Source organism: Balaenoptera borealis, assembly GCF_965194805.1.
Source record: "Balaenoptera borealis genome assembly, chromosome: 20".
Taxonomy (NCBI): Eukaryota; Metazoa; Chordata; class Mammalia; order Artiodactyla; family Balaenopteridae; genus Balaenoptera; species Balaenoptera borealis.
Window position 1 is genome coordinate 22,417,624 of NC_138879.1, and position 21,657 is coordinate 22,439,280.

General features: G+C 39.8%; 1 protein-coding gene across 3 annotated transcripts in view; it reads right to left on the reverse strand.

The window, feature by feature from the left end:
* Positions 1 to 20,899, reverse strand: part of GJC1 (gap junction protein gamma 1) — a 34,736-nt gene extending 13,837 nt beyond the window's left edge. The window contains exon 1 of one of the 3 annotated variants that reach the window (XM_082374392.1): positions 20,833 to 20,899. The gene's annotated coding sequence lies outside the window, so the exon portion shown is untranslated. Of the gene's footprint in view, positions 1 to 20,379; positions 20,514 to 20,832 lie in introns of those variants that run through there. The other 2 variants (XM_082374393.1, XM_082374395.1) reach the window with 2 other exon arrangements.
* Between the last annotated feature and the right edge of the window lie 758 nt (positions 20,900 to 21,657).

Consider the following 21,657-nt stretch of genomic DNA (forward strand, 5'->3'; position numbering starts at 1 on the left):
CTTTGCTGAAAAACCACTAATGGAGGTGGCTCCTCAAACCAGTGGGGCAAAGATGGACTTTTTAAAGTATTAGAATAAAACATAGTTGATATCTGTTATAACTCTGGATATGAGAAGAAAAGATGAATCTGAGTACAAAAAATAAAAAGTGTCTCGGTGGTTAAAAGAAAAAACAACCTAAACAATACTGAAAAACAATGGGAACTTCCCTGGTGGCGCAGTGGTTAAGAATCTGCCTGCCAATGCAGGGGACACAGGTTCGATCCCTGGTCCAAGAAGATCCCACATGCCACAGAGCAACTAAGCCCGCAAGCCAGAACTACTGAAGCCTGTGTGCCTAGAGACTGCTCCGCAACGAAGAGTAGCCCCCGCTCGCCGCAACTAGAGACAGCCCATGCACAGCAATGAAGACCCAACGCAGCAAAAACTAAATAAAAATTTTAAAGAAAAATAAAAACAATGAACTGGGGGAAAAGGTTTCAGTAACTCTTTTATAAGCAAAGAGCTAATTTCTAATATATAAAGAGTTCAAAACATACATTCCACAGAAAGAAAAACACAAATTCCCCTTTAAAAAAATGCACAACGTGGATGAACCTTGAAAACATAATGCTAAGTGAAAGAAGTCAGACACAAAAGCCACCTATTGTATGATTCCATTGATATGAAATGTCCAGAATAGGCAAATCAGTAGAGACAGATTAGTGGTTGTCAGGGGCTATGGGAAATGGATTGTGACTGTTAGTTAATGGGTACCGGGTATCTTTTGGGGATAATGAAAATGTTTGGAATTAGACAGTGGTGGTGGTTACACAACCTTGTGAGTATACTAAAACCACTGAACTGTATACTTTAAAAGGACAAATTTTAGCATATGTAAATTATATCTCAATAATAAAGTACTCTAAGATACAATTCTTCTCCTATGACATTGGCAAAAATCCAAAAGGAGAGGCTATGGAAAAACAGACATTCTCACATATCGCTGACGGGAGTGGTACAACCTCTGGTGGCAATTTGATAATATCTAACAAAATTACAAATGCATCTATATCCTTTGACCCAGTAATCTCACTTTGGGGAATGATCAAACTATAACACTGTTTTTATATAACTCAAATGTCCACTGTCAAGGGAATGGTTAAATGCACTATGGTCTATTTACACAACAGAATACCACGTGGTTGTAAAAAATAATGAGGAATGCTCTCCTTGTATAGAAAGATATTCAAGGGCTTCCCTGGTGGCGCAGTGGTTAAGAATCCACCTGCCAATGCAGGGGACTCGGGTTCGAGCCCTGGTCCAGGAAGATCCCACATGCCACGGAGCAACTAAGCCTGTGCGCCACAACTACTGAAACCCACGCGCCTAGAGCCCGTGCTCCGCAACCAGAGAAGCCACTGCAATGAGAAGCCCACGCACCGCAACGAAGAGTAGCCCCTGCTCGCCACAACTAGAGAAAGCCCGCGCGCAGCAACGAAGACCCAATGCAGCCAAAAATAAATTAATTTTAAAAAGATATTCCAAACATTTAATTAGTGAAAACAGCAAGGTAGTGTATATATGTATATGCCTTTTACATAAGGAGAAAAAATATCAATCTGTGTTTTTGCTTATATTTCTATAAAGAAACACAAGGATACATTTTTTAAAAAAACTAATAAAAGTGGGGGAGGAGACTAAGGAGGACGGGGTAGGATCAAGACTTTGATTATATATCTACTTAATTAATATATTTGGCTGCGCCAGGTCTTAGTTGTGGCACTCGGGATCTAGTTCCCTGACCAGGCACCGAACCTGGGCCCCCTGCACTGGGAGTGCAAGTCTTAACCAATGGACCACCAGGGAAGTCCCTGATTATGTATCTTTTTACATTGTCTTATTTTTTTTTAACCAAATGAGTAAGTTGCCTTTTTAAAGAAAACACCGCTAAAAGCATTCCATGCCCTACAGAATAAAGTCTGCTTGAGATTTTAAAGAAATCCTTTTGCAAACTTTTTAAAGTTAAAAAAAAACTTACATATTTTTCAGAAATTAAATGTTTTATAAAAAGATCATCTTGGTAATGAATTCCTTGGAGGTCCAGTGGTTAGGACTCAGCGCTTTCACTGCCCAAGGGTGCAGGTTCAGTCCCCAGTCGGTAGGGGAACTAAGATCCTGCAAGCTGCGCTGCACGGCCAAATTAAAAAAAAAAAAAAAAAAAAGAGTTCATCTTAATTTCTGTTTAACCCCAAGTTTAAATACCACCTGTACATTTTTCATCAACTTACACTGTACATTTTCACATGTGCATTTGTTGTTTCCCTCCATTAAACCCACTTCCCTTGGACATCCTCAGTTTACTCCCTCACTTCAATTTATGCTTCTCTTCAGATGTCACCTCCTGTGGTGAGGACTTCCCTGACCACTTACCTAGGATAACATTCTTCCATCACTCTCTACACCCTTACCCTGCCTTTTTCCTTCAGAGCACTCAACACTACCTAGAACACTTTCTATTTGTTAAGTTGTTCATTATCTGTCACCCCAATAGAATTTAAACAAGGACTTTGCTCTTGTATCCCTGGCACTTAGAACAACTATTAACTGAGTGATTTAATAAATTTGAATCTCTGCTCATTGATTTTCCTCTGCTTTATATGGTCTTTCCACAATTTCCTACTTGGAAAAATTTTTATCCTTTAGGTTCTAGCTCAAAGGTCACTTCAAGTTTTCTTGACCTCCTCACTTAATCTCCTCAGAAAGTCTATAATAGTTTTTCATTCCACAAATAACAGGACTTAATCTATTAAACTGAGGTTAGTAGTATCAGTTTCTTCTGCTGGAATATGAGTTCCCTGAGGGGAAAGTCCATGTTTTTTAAAATTCTCTGAGCCCTCAGGATACAAAAATAACTCAATAAATGTACGCTATATTTAATAGAAGATCTAAATGAATTTATAGGAGGTAGAAAATATAAAATATGTTCACTAATACAATCATTTCAGGGCAGAATACAATGAATGGTATAGAAGTACAAAATGTGAAAATACTCAGAGAAGGAAAAGAGACAATTCCTATAAACTAAAAAGTATAAGCTGTCTATTATACCTCAATGAAGCCAGAAAAAAAAAGTATAAGCTTACTGCAGAAGACAAGTGGGTCTCTGAAGAATGGGTATGGTTTCACCAGGCAGAGCTGGGGTGGGAAGTAGAGGCAAGGCAGATGGAGAAAATGGTGTGAGTGAAAAGTTGCACAAGAAGGCTCTTAGACTGGAACATGATGGAGGATGTTTGGGAAGTAGTTGTAGAGAAGGCTGAACAGGGAAGTCAAAGACCAGTTTGCAGAGGGCCTTAGCACACCATGGAACCTGAAATTAAAGCATGTAAGTAATGATGAGTAAATATTCCTCAAATGTGGTCCACAGACCACCTTCAGAATTATCCAGAGTACACGTCTAAAATGATGATTCCTAGGTCCTACTTATTCAACTCCCACTCTCAGGCCTACTGAGTCAGAATTTAACAAATCTTCTATGGTTAGACATTTAAGTTGTTTACAATGATTTATTCCAATACTTATAACTTTGTACACATCCCCAATTATAGATTTAGGATAAATTTTTCTAAAAGAATTGCTGGGTCAATAGTTGTACAAACTGTGAAAAAACTGTGTGTGTTATTAAGAAAAGATCAGCTTCTTTATGCACTATTTCTCCAAAAATTCTAAGGCTTTTCATATGTATTACCAAATTACTCCTGCAAAAAGCCGGTACCTATTTATATTTCCACTACTGAGAGTATGAGAATACTGGTTTCCTCACTCCTTCACCAATGATTTTAACGCATTTTTCAAGAAACAAGGCTTGGGTCAATCTGTGTTTAAACTATAAGAAGTTTTAGATGATCATTAACCATTAGGGAAATGCAAATGAGACAAATAATGCACAGTGAGATACCATTTCATACTCAAAAGGATGACTACTATTAAAAGAAAAGAAACAAAAAAGAAAAGAAACAAGTGCTAAAAAAGTTATGGAGAAACTGGAATCATTGTTGTGCATTGCTGGTGGGAATGTAAAATGATGCACCTGCTGCAGAAAATGGTATGCTTATGATTTTCTCAAAATATTAACTATAGAATTATCCTATGATCCAGCAATTCTACTTCAGGATGTATACCTAAAAGAAATGAAAGCAGGGACACAAACAGATAGTTGTACACCCATCTTCATAGCACATTATTTACAATAGCCAAAAGGTGGAAGCAACCCAAGTGTCCACTGACAGATAAATAAACAAAATATGGTATATATCCACAATGTTATTCAGCCTTAAAAGGAACGAAATTCTGACACATTCTACAATGCTGATGAACCTTGGAGACAGTACGCTAAGTGAAAGAAGTCAGTCACAAAAGGACAAATATTACGTTTCCACTTATATGAGGGCCCTAGAATAAAATTCATAGAGAGAGAAAGAAGAATGGTGATTGCCAGGGGCTGGGAGGAATGGGTAAAGAGTTTCAGTTGGGAAGATAAAAGTTCTGGAGATAGATGGTGATGATGTTTGCACAACAATGTAAATGTACTTAATGCCACAGACCTATACACTTAAAAAATGGTTAAAATGGTAAATTTTATGTTATGCATATTTTACCACAATGAAAAAGTAAAAAAAATTTTAGACTAACTTCATTCATGCAATTAGTATTCACCTACCATCAAGAAGCTTGCAAGACAGTAGTTTATAGGAAATTACAAACACTTAAAAAAAAAAATACAGTTGTATTCAAGAAGTATTTAATGTTATATATGCTATGCAACAGAAGACGAGGAAATAACTGGAATCATCTGTTAAAGTTTAAACATATTTTACAGCATAGTGACTCTACAGGGAAATGCTTTATTTTCCAGTTTATCTGATTCATTTTTTCCATTACAATCTCTTTACTATAATGTTGGCCACAAAAACACCGTTAATCCAAAAATATCTCTTTCATATATATCTTTGGAAAAGTTTCTCATAGACTCATGTTTTTAAAAAAAAGCTCCCAAGGGTTTCAGATCAACAACTAAAAAAGCGTGTAACTTGTCCCTTGTCAATTTTTTAATGCTCACTAAACTGAAATAACCAGGAAATTTAAAAATTTTAAATAAGTAGTGCTAGTCTAAATGTTTTACAAATCCAACCGAGTCCAAATGGGTCAGAGCCAAGTTTTAATCTGCTTCTAATTAAAAAAAATTTTTTAAACCCCAAAATCTATAATAGCTAGACCATATTTAAAAGCCTTAATTTCTAAACAAAAAATCCAGGATGAACTAATATTCTAGAAAAGTGATTCTAACTTTGAATTTTGTGAAACTGAGAGCAAGCACTTAACTAGGAGCCAAGAGATTCTAACAGGCACTTCAGGAATAAATATTTCTTTCCACGTTTTCATTTGTGAGATAAGTGAAGAATACCAGATTAGATTATTATTAAGGTCCCTTCTATTAACAGTTGATGAAAATCAACTCAGGCAGAGTACTATTCATAAAACAACCAACAAATTATGTGGAATTCAGAACTCTAGGGACAGGAAAGAAGCAAAGTAAGAGCAGTGAAATTAAACAATAATAAGATGTCAAATTTTCAAAAAGGCACTTCCCAAACAGTCATCCCAGAAAATCTGTGATTGGACTAACATTAAAAATTTCAATATTGACTCACCATGATTCTACAGTATTAACTATCTGGGCATCCCAGATTATGAGCTGAGCGATCCACTAAGAATCGTGCTAGTGACTCACATTCCTGAATGAGACTGCTTTATGTGCAGAGACAAGGAATCAATTAAAGGGTTTACAATGAAGTTTTGTTTAACTGGAACGTTTTAAGTGGAAGTTAATTCTGCATGAGTGATAATAGATGTTTAATAACTAGCTAGTGACAATTTCTAAGCAAAAGCACTATGGCAGCCTTAATCTATGTATTACAAACAGTAATCTATGTATTATAAACATGAAAACAACTTGTTTTTCAAAAGAGCTCTTGGCTATGGACAATATTTGAGAAACACAAAATTTGTTGTAAATCAAATTATAAAATAAAGGAGAGAAAGTAGTTTGAAATCTTGGCTCCATTAACTAACAAGGAAACAAAATACACCACTGTGGGTTGAAGTGTCAGTCTATGCTGGCAAAAAGCCATTCTATTTGAATGTAAGAACCTTCAGGAACCAGCTGGAGAAGTATGGGGAACCTGGGATAATGTGTTCATTCACAGTGCATAGTAAGTGGTACTGTCTTCATGTAAAAAAGGACAGTATTGGTACACTTGTCCAAAACAGCTTAAGTCAAATCAAAAGGACGACATCAGTCTAGGAAAATGACATGTCTAAGAAAAATTAAAAAAATAAACATATAACATTACCAATATGACTAGGGTCACAACACAAAATTTGCAAAAAACATTATCATACACTGATGGTGAGGGTGGTCTGATACAATCTTTCTGGAAGGCATTATGGTAATATTTACCAGAAACTTTAAAATGTTTTATGTCCTTTGATCAGTAACACCACATCTAGTAATTTATCTTAAATAAATGCCCAATAAAATATAAATATATTTATTTATAAAATAAATCTTAAATGAATGCCCAATAAAAGAAAAATTTTACGTAATTTATGATATAATCTCTATGAGGAAATATTGTACAACCACTGTAAATCTTGTTTTAGAACAGAGATCACAAAATCCAAATGTCTACAACTATACAGAGACAAAAAGTAGATTAGTGGTTGCCTAGGACTGAGAAGAACGAGGAATAGTAGGGAATGACTGGTAATAGGTACGGGGTTTCTTTTGGGGGGAATGAAAAAATTCTAAAATTAAACTGAGGTGATGGCTACACAACCGGGTGGATATACTAAAAACATTGAATTGTACATTTTAAACAGGTGAACTGTACAGTGTGTGAATCATACATCAAAAAAGCCATTTAAGACATTTTCTAAATGTCTAGGCACCAGTAAGTGATACAAGGAACTGAAACAGAAAAATGGGGCCTGGACAACACAGGCACCAACTAAAGAGGGGCTACTGATTATTAGCTACAGCTGTTGTTGTTATCAGACTGCCATATCTTTCAAAATAAGTCTTCAACCTGGATTTTTATGTGAAGCCTGATTTGGGGGTAATTTTTTTCTTTTTTTTTTTCTTTTTTTCTGTGTTGGGTCTTCGTTGCTGCAGGCGGACTTTCTCTTGTTGCGGTGCACGGGCTTCTCATTGCAGTGGCTTCTCTTGTTGCGGAGCACGGGCTCTAGGCGTGCGGGCTTCAGTAGTTCTGGCTCGTGGGCTCTAGGCGCGTGGGCTTCAGTAGTTGTGGCGCATGGGCTTAGCTGCTCTGCGGCATGTGGGATCTTCCCGGACCAGAGCTCGAACCCATGTCTCCTGCATTGGCAGGCGTATTCTTAACCACTGCGCCACCAGGGAAGTCCCTGGGGGTAACTTTTTGATTGAAGTATAAAATACCTACAGAAAGGTGCACAAATGTAAGTGTGCAGCTCAATGAATTTTCACATATCCATGTAACTAGCACTGAAATCAAGAGCAAAGCATTACCAGCCACCCAGAGCCACAGTTATGCCCCTTCCTACCCAAGGGAAACCGTCACTATTGACATCTTGGATAATTCTTTGTTGTGGGAGACTGTCCTATGCATTGTAGAATGTTTTGCAGCATCCCTGGCCTCTTCCAGTTGCGACAACCAAAGATGTCTCCAGACACTGCCAAATACCCCTTGGAGAACAATATTTTTTTTTTTAAGCTTATTTATTTATTTATTTATTTATTTATCCATTTATTGATTGATTGATTGCTGTGTTGGGTCTTCGTTTCTGTGCGAGGGCTTTCTCTAGTTGTGGCAAGTGGGGGCCACTCTTCATCGCGGTGCGCGGGCCTCTCACTGTCGCGGCCTCTCTTGTTGCGGAGCACAGGCTCCAGACGCGCAGGCTCAGCAGTTGTGACTCACGGGCCTAGTTGCTCCGCGGCATGTGGGATCTTCCCAGACCAGGGCTCGAACCCGTGTCCCCTGCATTGGCAGGCAGATTCTCAACCACTGCGCCACCAGGGAAGCCCGGAGAACAATATTATACCACATTGAGATCCACTAGTTTAAACTGTCCTTGAACTTTACATAAATGGAATCACAGAACGGACTCTCTTGTATCAGATTCATAAGGAATACACTTCTAAAAATAATTTAAAAATAAAAGAATACACTCGTGTCTGATTTTTGTTCAATATCTGCTAAGTCACCAATCTTATTGCATTTAGCTCTAGTCTGTTCATTCTCTTTGCTTTATTATATTGCCAGTGTGTATATATCACAATTTATCCATTCTACTGCTGATGGGCATTTGAGCAGTTTCCAGTTTGGAGCTATTATGAATAATGCTACTGTGAACACACCAAATATGCCTTCTGGTGAATATATGTACATTTCTGTTGAATACCTAGACCCAGAATTGCTAGTTGTAGGGTATGCATATGTCAGGTTTAGTAGATCAGTACTTTTCCTAAGGGAGTTGTATCCATTTACACTTCTACCTGTCTCTTTTTTCATGTTGACAACTAATAGAAAAAAATTTTTCAATAATATTGAGCCAGATATTTTATTGGCTGAGTAAAGCCTGCCAATTTGTGATCTGTTTTAAAAAAATGTTTCACTATGTGAGAAAATGCTCATATGTAATAAAGAGACAAAAAACAAACAAAATAACTCCCAATAATATAATATGCCTGAATGGAAATATACCAACATTAACAATGGCCTATGAATGTTTTCTCTTCTATTTGCTTTTCAGTATCTTCTACAATAAACATGTAATAATGAAGTTGGCAAAGCCTTCCTATGCAACAAAAGCCCCAAGAGAAATTTAAAAAGTAGGTCGGGGTACAAATTTCATAATATTTGCATACATACATATTTTACATTCATGAAGACCTAATTAAGTAATGAATATATCACAGAAAAGTTAACTATCTCATAGAATCTTTGGTACAATTACTACACAGCCCCTCCATAAGGGGGTCCACGACAGAACTTATATAAAATTTCGCCCTAGAGTAAAAGATAGGATGGTGAGGGTACAGGGTAATCCTTAATTTGTAAGGATATATCAAAAGATAGTAGTCCTCTGACATATCTTATATAGTAGTTAGTATAATAATGCTGCTCTTCTCATTTCTTTAGAGACTCACTTTAAATTGCTCCAGAAGCAACACAGAAAATTAACATACTCAATACTCCCTTGAAATGCATAGTTGTTGCCATTGCTACCTGCTGGTTATTGAGTGTCTGATATTGAATATTTGGAAAGAGTTACCTCTATTTGAGAAAATGATTATTAAAACAGCCACCAAAAACTTTCCAGTGTCCCTTATGAGTTCTATTAAATGTTTACTTGACATGCGAAAATGTTACAAAACTCATACTTCCTGTCCTAATCACTCCATTTCACATCAAGGATTCTGCTGTTGGGATAAGACTGTGCCCATGAGATTCACTACAAACCCAAAAGATATATCTCCTGAGTCAAGATACTAAATGCTAATATACTGCTTTAAATGGAGTTTTTTAAACCAAAATAACCTGTTACTTTAAGGCTTTGCTAAAGGGCACTATTCTGAGCACTGCTCCCATCTGCATTTTCCTATCAAGAAACTACACTGACATGTATGTAATTATAAAACCAAAAAGCAAAAAACAGTTTTCTGAGGCAAAATAAATAAAAAGCAGTAGAAAATAAAGCTTTTAACTACTAAGAGCATTCTAGCTGGGGTTCAAAATGCTAAGGTTGCTTTAAATTTCTCATTGAACTAGTAACCATAATTAACTGGTAACCAAAATAAATCTATTCAAGCTATGTATACATAATTTTCCTCCCAGGATATATCACAAATCATAAACACATTTTCCCATCCTCTTTTCTTTTCAGAGTTCAAGTATGATAGGAGACAATGGCTTCAGATACACAATTCAATAACAACTGAGATACTCCCCCAACTCCCAGTAATTTTTCCAAGCTCAAAAAAGAAAGCTTTCCTTTCCAAGTGAATCTGAGAAGTGCACATCTGCTTGAACTGCTCAACCTGTAATAAATATAAAGCTTTCACTCTGAATAACATGAGCATCTAGTACTGAACTGGAATGTGAGATCAAAAAGCAAGCTATTTGAGTTAGACAAGCAAACAAATTCCCTTTCAGAAAGTACTATATGGTTTCTCTCACTAAATCATTTTCTGTACAAATCTAGATAGGCTAGTCAATCAGGTCTTTTAAAAATAGAATAATTAACATTTCTGACATTATAAGCTTAAAAATCATTATCTTAAGAAAACAAACAAATGAAGCAAGCACCTTTATCACCCAAATCTTCCACAAACACACTTACGGTTTCATAGGTTCACACACTATATCAGTGGTAAAAGAAATATTAAGAGATTGGCTAGGCTAGTAGTAGTCTCCAATTTCTAGAGTCTGAGGACCTTTATGTAACTGCAAAAGACTTTCCACTATGTAATAGTGGTTATACATTTATTATCTATCTTTGGAGAAAACACATACACTGGTAAAGTTTAAAAATAAATCTGTAGTTTATGTATCATAACATCACTCACATATACATTTGAAAAGGTTATACGTATCTGTAAGACATTACTTATACATTTCACAGATAATACTTGCATGGATTCTGAGGTCATCTTTCAACTATTCTGCAGTGGCCCATTGTCTAACACCATAGTATGAGATTAATATCCTTATTTTACTGAAGAGAATACTAAAGATCATGATGACTTGCTTAAGGTCACACAACTAATTATCTGTAAAGCCTAGAATACAACTCAAGACCTACTGATCGTTTTCCTATACCATGTAGATTTAGTATTTAATTTTATTTTAAGACCAAACAGAAGGTCACTGAAAAAACTGACAGTGATATACAAGTAATATAACTAAAGAAAAGATTCCATTTAAAATAGCAACAAATAGATGAAAAAAAACTTAGGAATAAGCCTCACAAGAAACATACTACCCAGGAACACAAAAGACTTAAATGCGTAAAATACGTTAAAGACTTAAAGCATTCTATGTTCTTGGATACAATAGCCATCATAAAAATATTAATTCTTCCTAAATTAATCTAAATTGAATGCAATCTTGATTTCTAAAAATGCCAATAGGATTTCTTTGGAACCAGACAAACTAATTCTAAATTTAATGTGTAAAATTAAATAGTAAGAATGGTTGGGAAATTTCAGAAAGAGAAATGAGGGCACACAAGCTTCTCTCGATATATATTATAAAGTTGTAATAATTTTAAAATGTGGAACTGGCAAAACGATTAACAAATTGGAACAGAATAGAAAGTCCAGAAGATCCAAATACATCTGAGAATTTAATGTATGATAAAGGTGGCATTTCAAACTAATGGAAAAAAGATGGAATATTCAACAAATGATATTGAACTACCATGGGTAGCTATCTAGAAAAAAATTAAAGTTGGATCTTTAAATTCCAGATGGATCAAAGATTTTAAATTAAAAACAATACAATAAAAGTTAGATGAAAACATGAACATTTTTCTTAATAATCTGAGTAGTGAAAACTTTTCTAAAATGACACAAAATCTAGAGATCAAATGAAAGAAATGACAAATTCAATTATACAAAATATAATTTCTAGAAAGCAAAAAAATACTATAAACAACTCAAAAGATACACTAAATGCTTAAAATTATTTGCAATTCTTAGAATAAAAGGCTAAGTTCTCTTAACACATAAAGCGCTCCAGCAGATCATTAATTGTTAAAAAAAAACAAAAACAAAAAAACACTCAATAGAAATGTGCAATGCAGACACAGAAAACAAACTTATGGTTACCAAAGGGGAAGAGGGGAGGGATAAACTAAGAGTTTCAGATTAGCAGATACAAACTATTATATATAAAACAGATAAACAACAAGGTCCTCAACTATACTTCAATTAAAAAAAAGTGCAATGAAGAGATAGTTCTCAGAAAAATATAAATGGCTTTTAATAATATAGTATGTAAAGATATTCAATATCACTTGTAATTAAAGATTTACAAATTAAAACTATACCAATATACTACTTTTTCATTTATCCAATTGGAAAAAATTTAAAAATTGATAACAGATTAGCGAGAAGGAAGGGTGTATATATAAAGAGGCATTCTTTGTGCTCTACTGGAAGTGATGGGGTAAAATGGTAAGCTTCTGTAAAAGACAACGTGGAGGGCTTCCCTGGTGGCGCAGTGGTTGAGAGTCTGCCTGCTAATGCGGGGGACATGGGTTCGTACCCTGGTCTGGGAAGATCCCACATGCCGCAGAGCAACTAGGCCCGTGAGCCACAACTACTGAGCCTGCGCGTCTGGAGCCTGTGCTCCACAACAAGAGAGGCCCCAACAGTGAGAGGCCCCGCGGACCACGATGAAGAGTGGCCCCCGCTTGCCGCAACTAGAGAAAGCCCTAGCACAGAAACGAAGACCCAACATAGCAATCAATCAATCAATAAATAAATCTTAAAAAATAAAAAATAAAAAAAAGACAATGTGGAAATATCCATCAAAATTGAAAATGTAGATGTATTTTGATCCAGCGATTCCAGTGCTCAACATTTATCTAATGAAATGTTCAGACATACAAAAAAATATACAAGAATATTCACTGCAGTACTGCTGATAATGGGCTGTAAACAATTTAAAGTCTATCAGTAAGGGACTGGGTAAACAAATTACAGCACATCTAGTAGTCAAAAAAAAAAAATAGAGTCAGCTCTATCTGCAATGATATGAAACAAACTAAGATATATTAATGAAAAATGCAGGCTACAGAACAGCGTGTAGAGTATGCTACCATTTATGTACGTGGGGGGGGGGATACTGAATATATGGACATCTCTAGAAGAATTCACAAAAAAAGCAAACAGTAATTGCTTCAGCAGAGAAAAGAAAACTGAGTGACTGAGAATAAAGGAAGACTTACTTTTCTTTTTAAACATATTATTTATTTATTTGTTTGTTTGTTTGTTTTTGGCTGCATTGTGTCTTCATTGCTGCCCATGGGCTTTCTCTAGTTGTGGCGAGCAGGGGCTACTCTTCGTTGCTACTCTTCGTTGCGGTGTGTGGGCTTCTCATTGCAGTGGCTTCTCTTGTTGCAGGGCATGGGCTCTAGGAGCACGGGCTTCAGTAGTTGGGGCATGCGGGCTCAGCAGCTGTGGCTCACGGGCCTAGCTGCTCGCGGCACGTGGGATCTTCCCGGACCAGGGCTTGAACCCGTGTCCCCTGCATTGGCAGGCGGATTCCCAACCACTGCGCCACCAGGGAAGCCCCAGAAGACTTATTTTTCACTGAACATCCTTTCATACCTTTTGATTTTGTATTATGTATACCTATTCCAAAAAAAATTTTTTGTCAGTGAAGTGAAATACTCAAACTGTCAATGTCAGCCTTAATGTATAACTGCATAATATAGCCAGGTTTCTTGGGACATTAATTATACTGACTCTTGGCCCACCAAATGGGGAGAAATTAAAATTAGAACTAGGTACAGCATGTCAAAGAAAAAAACTAATCTTCAATTTCTTTATTCCATCTGATAGCAATTTCTTTTTTTTTTTTTTTTTTTTTTATAAATTCACGTTCTTTTATTTATTTATGACTGTGTTGAGTCTTCGTTTCTGTGCGAGGGCCTTCTCTAGTTGCGACAAGCGGGGACCACTCTTCATCGCGGTGCGCGGGCCTCTCACCACCGCGGCCTCTCTTGTTGCGGAGCACAGGCTCCAGACGCACAGGCTCAGCAATTGTGGCTCACGGGCCCAGCCGCTCCGCGGCATGTGGGATCTTCCCAGACCAGGGCTCGAACCCGTGTCCCCTGCATTGGCAGGCAGACTCTCAACCACTGCGCCACCAGGGAAGCCCAGCAATTTCTTTATTCCATCTGATAGCCTGCCTAAGCCTAGCTGTGATTATCTTCCTGGGAGACAAGAGTCTCCACTGTGTATACCACACCATAAGTGATCACTGTATTTTTGGTCTATTAAAACTGCTGAAGCGAATTCCCTGGTGGTCCAGCGGTTAGGACTCCGCACTCTCACTGCCGAGGGCCCGGGTTCAATCCCCTGTCAGGGAACTAAGATCCCATAAAAGCCTTGCAGCGCGGCAACATGGATGGACCTAGAGATTGTCATACTGAGTGAAGTAAGTCAGACAGAGAAAGAGAAATATCATATCCCTTATACGCGGAATCTAAAAAGAAATGATATGGCTTCCCTGGTGGCGCAGTGGTTGAGAATCTGCCTGCCAATGCAGTGGACACGGGTTCGAGTCCTGGTCTGGGAAGATCCCACATGCCGCAGAGCAACTAGGCCTGTGAGCCACAACTACTGAGCCTGCGCGTCTGGAGCCTGTGCTCCGCAACAAGAGAGGCCGTGATAGTGAGAGGCCCGCGCAACGTGATGAAGAGTGGCCCCCGCTTGCCGCAACCAGAGAAAGCCCTAGCACAGAAACGAAGACCCAACACAGCCAAAAAATAATAATAATAAATAAATTAAAAAAATAAAAAAGAAATAAAAAGAAATGATACAAATGAACTTATTTACAAAACAGAAACAGACTCACAGACTTAGAGAATGAACTTATGGTTACCAGAGGGGAAGGATGGGGGGAAGGGATAGGGAGTTTGGGATCTACATGTACACACTGTTATATTTAAAATGGATAACCAACAAGGTCCAACTGTGTAGCACAGGGAACTCTGCTCAATGTTATGTGGCAGCCTGGATGAGAGAGGAGTTTGGGGGAGAATGGATACATGTATATGTATGGCTGAGCCCCTTTGCTGTGCCCCTGAAACTGTCACAACATTGTTAATCAGCTATACTCCAATATAAAATATAAAGTTAAAAAAAAAAAACAACTGCTTAAGACTGATCAGGCCATGGTTACCAGTAAGTTCACATCAGTAAGTATTTACTGAAGACCTAGCACTGTACTGGCATGTAAGACCAAAAATACAACAAACAAAATACAATAATAAGGCTTCTAGTTAGAACAAAAGCTTTGGCAGAAGTTACTTCATTACCATCAATAACTACAAATAAAAAAGAAATCAGTAAACATCCAAATAATTGCTGAATACCTAAATGAACTATAAGCTAGGTGCTAGGGATACTGGCCATCCAAGACAGACATTACTCCTGACTTTATGGAATATAAAGTATAGTCTGGGAATTCCCTGGTGGGCCAGTGGTTAGGCCTCAGCACTTTCACTGCCGGGGCCGGGGTTCAATCCCTGGTCAGGGAACTAAAATCCCTCAAGCCACAGCACCGCGGCGGGGCAGGGGGTGGGGCGGAGTATAGTCTAATGGTGACACAGGTATTATACAAATAGCTAAATTAATTAAAACTGTGATCTGTCCTACAGAAGGGAAGTGCAGGGTGCTGTAAGAGTGTATTATAGGGGTCCCTAATCTAATATAGGAGAATCAGAGAAGGTTTTTCTTCAGAAGTGATATTTAAGCAAATTCTGAAGAATGAAGAGCTGCCTTCCAGGCAGAGGGATTAGCTACAGCATGTACAAAGACTGTTGGGTGAGCTTTGAACCTTCAGGGAATAGGGGGGAAAAAAAATATCAGTATGGCTAGACCATATATAGCAAGAAAGCAAGTAAAAAGAAACGATGCTCGAGAAGCAGGCAAGGCCAGATCACATCATGTTAAATGAAGAGTGAAGGGAAAACAACAGAAGTTTTCAGGTAAGGGACTCGATTAAATTTTTTTTAAAGATAATTTTAGCTGCTGTGAGAAGAGCACAAGAGGGTATATTGCTTAGGCGTATATAATACATAGTAAAAGTATAAAGAAATGCAAGGGAATAATAAATTCAAGTTGGTGATTACCTCTGGGAAGGACGCCTACAACGGTGGTTGTTTGGGGTGCGGGGGTGCAATCAGGTAGGGAAACAGAGAAGACTTCAACCGTACCGATAATATTGTATTTCTTTCTTTCTTTTTTTTTTTTTTTTTTTTGAAACAAGAGTGAACAAGGAAGGACCATTTAAAATTGACCTATAATAGGGACTTCCCTGGTGGTCCAGTCATTGAGAGTCCGCCTTGCAGTGCAGGGGACGTGGTTCGATCCCTGGTCGGGGAACTAAGATCCCGCGTGCCGTGGGGCAACTAAGCCCGCACAACACGACTAGAGAGCCCTCGTGCTAGAGAGAAGCCCGCGTGCTGCAATGAAGGATCCCGCATGCCGCAACTAAGACCCGATGCAGCCAAATAAATAAATAAATTAAATTAAATTGACTATAATAATTGTCGGGACTTGCCTGGTGGCGCAGTGGTTAGGAATCCGCCTGCCCATGCAGGGCACATGGGTTCCAGCCCTGGTCCAGGAAGATCCCACATGCCGCGGAGCAACTCAGCCCGTGCGCCACAACTATTGAGCCTGAGCTCTAGAGCCCGCAAGCCACAACTACTGAAGCCCGCGCTCCTAGAGCTCGTGCTCCACAACAAGGGAAGCCACTGCAGTGAGAAACCCACGCACTGCAACGAAGAGTAGCCCCCGCTCGCCACATCTAGAGAAAGCCCGCGCACAGCAACAAAGACCCAACACAGCCAAAAATAAATAAATTTATTTTTTTAAAAAATCGTCTTGGGAAAAGGTGGCCTAGACTAGGATGGGGAGACTAGAGTGGAGAGAAACTGCAAGAATCTGGCCTCAGTAAGTTGTTGATAGAGCCACTTAATGAAACTGAGTACGGTGAAGAAGGTCTAGGTTTGGAGCCAAGATCAAGAGCTCAGTCTGGGCAACTCAATTAAAAATACCTCTGAGTATCTAAGTGGAGTTGTTGATTGAGCAGGCAGCTTGGATCAGAAAAGGGGTCTGAACTACAGATTAAAAAATGGTTGTATTCAAAATATACATGCGAACTGAAACCACAGAATGGATAAGATTAGAGTGAGAAGGGAGGAAGACTAAGGACCAAGACCTGAGAAAGACCATCAATTAAAGATCTGGTTGGGGGTGGAGGGGACCTGAAGGAATAGCCAGAGATCGAGGAGGGAAAATTCAAACCCAAATAAACACCTACTCGCCACAACTAGAGAAAGCCCTCGTGCAGCAACGAAGACCCAACACAGCCAAAAACAAAAACAAAACAAAAACCAGGGGTCTCCAACACTTGGGCCACAGACTGATACCTGTCCCTGGCCTGTTAGTAACTGGGCTGCAGAGCAGGAGATGAGCAGCAGGCAAAGGAGGGAAGCTTCATCTGTATTTACAGCCACTCCCCATCACTCACATTACCGCCTGAGCTCTGCCTCCTGTCAGCATTATGGTGAGTTGTATATTTCATTATATATTACAATGTAATAATAATAGAAATAAAGTGCACAATAAATATAACGCGCTTGAATCATCCCGAAACCATCCCCACCCCCACCCCTGTCCGTCCGTGGAAAATTGTCTTCCACAAAACCAGTCCCTGGTGCCAAAAAGGTTGGGACCGCCGTGTTAAACTAAGCATTTTGAGAACAAAGCCCACATAACGTTCATCTCTGAACTGAATCTTCAGTCCAGTTCAGTGTTTAACATAAGTACCTGACGGAAAAAACAGTTCACTGAATGAATGGCCACCAGAACACTTATGTCCAAACTGTGCTAGTGCTACAGCAATATAGCCTCATAGAACAGGCTTCAACTGAGAGTTCTACTCATTCCACAGAAATAAAGATCTCATCCTTGTCTTAAGGAAAAAAAACCCCATGGGGCAACACATTCCACTGGTCTGAATGATAAATCCAAGTGCTGTCAGCCACTGCAATGCTTGCAAAACTCAAGAATGTACTACCCTATGCCAACCAGAACTGACTGATCATTCATTCTTTTTTTTCTTTTAAATAAGTTTGAATATTTATTTATTTAATTAATTTATTTGGCTGCTCCAGGTCTTAGTTGCGACACGCGGGCTCTTTTTCAGTTGTGGCATTCGGGATCTAGTTCCCTGATCAGGGATGGAACCCGGGCCCACTGCATTGGGAGCACAGAGTCTTAACCACTGAACCACCAAGGAAGTCCCTGATCATTCATTCTTGAGAGCTGTAGAAAACAGCAGTGCTCAGACTTAACCAAATAGGTCCTTACTTCCACACAAACTAAATTCATCAGTTGCAGCAGTGTGCTTGAAAAACAATTGTTGACACTTTGCTGATATTAACAGTTCATAACTGTTTTCTATGTGTAAGCTTCAGGTTAATGATAATAGCCAAAATCTATCTTATATGTGTTCTCAAAGAAATGGTCTACAAAAGCAAAAAAACACAAAAAACCCATCCTTTCTCTGTCTAAATTTTCACTAGATATTTTGGATAGGAGCCACACATGTTCTATGGCCACAAGAAAAGCACAAGTTCAGAAATAAGTAATTATACCTCCAGGTGCACTTAACTATCAAGATTAATATTAAAAACAAAACAAAAAAAGGAAAACACCTCATTTATTTTGAAATGTGAATTGAAAAAAAAAAAACCCATCTTTTTTGGAACTCATCACTTTGCACTGAATAAGTCATGGAACAAACTATGTATTTATTAAGAAAGTCATGCTCTGAATTTTAATTATATGTTTTGTATTCTAGGATCCCAATTAATGAATTGATAGGTAAGCCTGAAGCTAGAGATGAGGGAGGGTGTAGCTAATCAGAGACCCACCCTGAATCCTTTCACTTTGGCTAATTTATACAAATACGAAATAAGAGTAAAAATTATTAAGAGACAGCGGCATTTATAAGTAAGATTATTATGTTGAAGATATGTTAACTTCTTAAATCCTTTCGTTTTTTTTAATGGTTAAGATGGTAAATTTTATGTTACATATATTTTCCCACAATTAAAAAAAACCAAACACATCTATCTTCCCTCCCACTCTCCACCCCCGCCCCCCACCCCCCCGCAGGTGAACTCCTTATCTTGATCCGTATTTAGTTGATATAACCTGGAGAAAGCTGGGAGGAATTCTTAAATCCTTTCAATTAAAGACTGAAACTCAATTCAACCTTCATGAACTGAAGAGAAAGTTACTGAGTCCTTTGCTCCTTTTTAAGAGCATTGTGGCTACTAGCAAAAGTAGAAAACCAATCCAAAAGTCACACAACCTAAAAGGAAGCTAAAAGCGTTGACTTTTGGAAAGGATGTTTGAAATGCTCTGGAAAAGTGCACAACAGTTTAAGATTATTAGTAAATAGTATCAAACCATTACAAATCAGGACAAATAATAAAAGGAGAATTTTCACATAACTACCATGTACAAAGATCTGGTGAAAACTAAGACACAGATTTGTTTACCAGAGCTTTTTACCTTTTACCCAGAATAGTTCATGTTTTTTTAATTCTGCCATTACATAGCACTTAAGAAATCCAAAGCAACTACAATATACAAAACTCTGCTAAAATCCAAAAAATAAAACAAAAAAACACACACACAAAACCATCAAATGTAATCACAATTAACATACTTTTAGTCAGGAGCTCTGCAGTTAAGTTTATTTTTCTGCATTCTTATTCTGAAAAATACCTAAGCCCTCTTCCAGGGGTAGAGGATTTGATCCCTAAATTACATTATGAAGCCTTTTTTCTACAGATATTAATGTACTCCGTTTATCAGGGAATGAAAATCCCTTTCATTTATAGTTTGATTTTTACGGCACTTTCACTGGAACGTATACACAACACGAACGTATAATAATTTTAGACTAATCAGGCCTACAAGATAACACTTATCCAGAACTTATTCTAACTTGTTTATTCGATCCCACAAAGTAATCTCGATGCTAACAAAATAAAGCTCGAGCACAATGAAATTTGTACCACTGCTGGTTCTCAACGAACAAAAATTCCTTCAAATGGTAAAAACCAAACTCGCCCATTTCCCAAAAAAACAGTAATCCCAATCTTAGAAACAGTTGCAAAAAAAAAAAAGAAAGAAAGAAAAAGAAAAAAAGAACAAACAATTCTAAACCACACAATCACGTAAATCTTTTCAACTCAAAGCTCCAAAAGCAGCCGCCAACCACACAACTGGCCACAATCACAGCGTTAGCGCCTTCTCGTAATTTTGAATCTGGAGACAGAAGGAAAAAAAACCACAACACACCAGTCATCCAAAGTTTCACGAAGAGGAAAAAAAAATCATTTTAAGTAAAGAAAACGTGTTAACCGAGAGGCGACTATTGCATTCCCCGTCCCCCACTACCAGCCCGCGAACTAAATCTCTCAAACATTCAAGGAGACAGAAGTCCCGGCAGGGATGTTAGAGGAAAGAGCCAGACGAACCGCACGCCGCCCGGAGAGATGTCAGGAGCCGAGCATCGGGAGACAAAGACTAGCCCGCGAAGAGCCCCGGCGCGGGCCTGCGCCCCTAACCGCCCGAGGAGTTGCGAGCACCGCCCAAGTGCAAGCCCAGGTCCTTCGGGCTCCCCGCCCACCCGGCGCCGCCGCCGCGGCCCCGGCCCACCCCCGAGCCGTTTTCCCTCCCAATTTGGGAACCGCGCGCCTGGGGACAAAGGGGGAGGGCGCGCCGGGGGCAGCGGCGGGCTGCGGGTCGCGACGCCCCTCCGGGCTCGGAGGGAAGCCCTCTGTGGTGTCCTCTCCCTCCCCCCTGCCCCCGCCGCACTCTCCGCCGGCCCACCTGCCCCTCTCCAGCCTCCCCACAAGTTCTCCCACCACCCCCCTCGGGCCCCGCCCCTGGCCCGCCGCCTCTCAGCCGACCCCGCGGCCGCCCCTCACCTGCCGGCGGGGTCCCCCGGAGCCGCCTCCTCCGCCGGGCCTCGGCCCGTCCTGCCGGCCGCCGCCTCATGTGCCCTGTGTCGCCATCGCCTTCGCCGCCACAGTCATCTCTCCTCCTTCTCCTCCACCGCCGCCTTCGCCTCAGTCTCCGGCCGTGGCCAAAGCCGCTCCCGCCGCCCAGAGCCACAGGGAGGCGCCTGCGCACTGCGCGCCGCGGTGGGGGCGGGGGCGTCCCGCCGAGGTCTGGGGGCGGAGGGTGCGCTGCACGTGGAGCCCGGGTAGGAGGGGGCGTCGGGAGCGCGGGGGCGGAGGCGCGGGCGTCCAACTTTCCGCGGTGGGGTCCGCGCGCTCCCGGACGGGGTAGAGGCGCGGTGCTTGTAGGAACTACCCAGGCGCGTGGAGTCTGGGCCCTGGGTGGGCGCAGCCTTCGCCTCCCGGACAGTTCATTCCTCCAGCTTGATCCTCAAGGCAGGAACTCCGCCGTGGGCAGTGCCTCACTTCGAGTGGGCAACTAACGGCGCAGTGAGGACACGCCTTACCTGGGTATCCTGGGGTGTTGGTCCAACGAGCCCCGGAGTTGTATTCTGTGTGCTCCGCCAAGGCCTGGGTCCAGTGTAACGCGGAATGCTGATTCCCCGTTCTAGGTTCTGCTCTACAATTACTCGAGGATCCTACTGGCCTTTGTTGGGTTAATCGTCCTAATTCCTTGGCCTCTGGGCTTTTAGTGTTGTTCTAGATATTTTTGAAGTCCTGGACTTCTCCCATTAGCAAGACCCTAATAGGCCATTTCCTTTTAACCCCTTGCATCCCAGCAGGATCCCATTT